Raw genomic sequence first — 1,548 nt, 5'->3', positions numbered from 1 at the left:
TTTTTGATGAAATAAATACTTAAATGATTTAATGAATGCATATATACATGTAATTAATGAGTGAAAGTATGTATAAAGTATTAGATAAATTAATAATAAACCGACCCAGCTACTAAATGGTTCGATAAGACTTATCTCAAATACAATCGTTTTCTGTAATTGTTATGCCTTAAATTGATAATTTTTAGTTAAACAAATACTTAACTAATGAAATAAATACATAGATAAATGTATTTAATGAATTAAAGTATGTATAAAGTATTATATAAATTAATAATAAACCGAATCCGACCAAATTTAAATCTAAAACCACGATCGGCGGCGTAATGAAGTGTATCGTAAACCCGTTTTTTTTATAATTTAAAATGTAATGACAGAACTCCCAAAACAACAATACACATACATATTAGTACTATGGTGAATTGTAGTTGTATTAGGACCGTAATTATAGTTAATTAAGGAACCATTCATTGTCTTCGCTCTGTTATGTACGTCGTCGTTTAATCGACACGGCATATTTGGCTTGAATCTAGAAAAATTCAAACTCTAACCCTAAGGTAGACAGGCAGGGTAAATAAATGTGGGTGATCTCTCATAAAATTGTCTTCTAGGAATTATTTTTATATAGACTATCTTTTCTGTAGAGTTTAAGTGGACAAGCGCGGACGAAATAGAGCGCAAAATTTAAAATGAATTAAAAATTTTCATCAGACCGGAAGTAGGCATAACCTAGGCGCCATGTTTCCGTCGTACAAGTTTTCACCGTTGCAGTCACCGTTTCAATCGCTCTTCGTGTGGACGTGTATTATTTCTAGTCATGTGTTGTGTAGATGATTCGCTTAAGGTAGGTGTTCGGACTTATTTCTTTAATATTAATTAAACCGTATTTGCCTTGTCGGCCTTAAAATAAAGCTATTTTTTTTTCATCGCAATCGAAGTGTTAGATCTAGAATCTAGTTCCCGCCTCCGCTTCGCTAATTCGACTTAATGTAACTATGACACAACTATTAAATCTAGAGTCTCTATTTTAATTAAATAATTAGGAATTCTATCTCTAGATGATATCTAATCTATTCCCACACGTGTGTGCAAGTAGGATTTAACGTCAGAACAGGTGTGGTGGTCTAGGCGTCGCTATTTTTGACGGTAGGAATTTTTTTTTTAAATTCGTAAAATTTTATATAGACTTTATATAGCAATTTACTAAGACCGACCCTAACGCCCAGTAAATATTTAATTACCACATTGTTATGGACACGGTGTATTAGGTAGGGCCGAGGGCTATCCATAGGTACCAATTTTTAAATTTTGTGACAATTAGGAGCCGAGTTATAAAATAAATTTAAAATACTGGTTCTGGTCTTAGACTTTATATAGCAATTTACTAAGACCGACCTTAATACCCATTAATTATTTAATTAGCGCATAGTTATGGACATCCTGTATTAGGTTGGGCCCAGGGCTATCCGTAGGTACCAAGTTTATAATTTTGTGACGATTATTAGTCGAGTTATAAAATAAATAAAAAAAACTGGTTCTGGTTTGCAC

This window comes from Physella acuta, unplaced genomic scaffold, assembly GCF_028476545.2.
Source record: "Physella acuta isolate Inbredline_101_S28 unplaced genomic scaffold, ASM2847654v3 ptg002646l, whole genome shotgun sequence".
Classification (NCBI taxonomy): domain Eukaryota; kingdom Metazoa; phylum Mollusca; class Gastropoda; family Physidae; genus Physella; species Physella acuta.
This window is presented reverse-complemented; position numbering follows the sequence as displayed.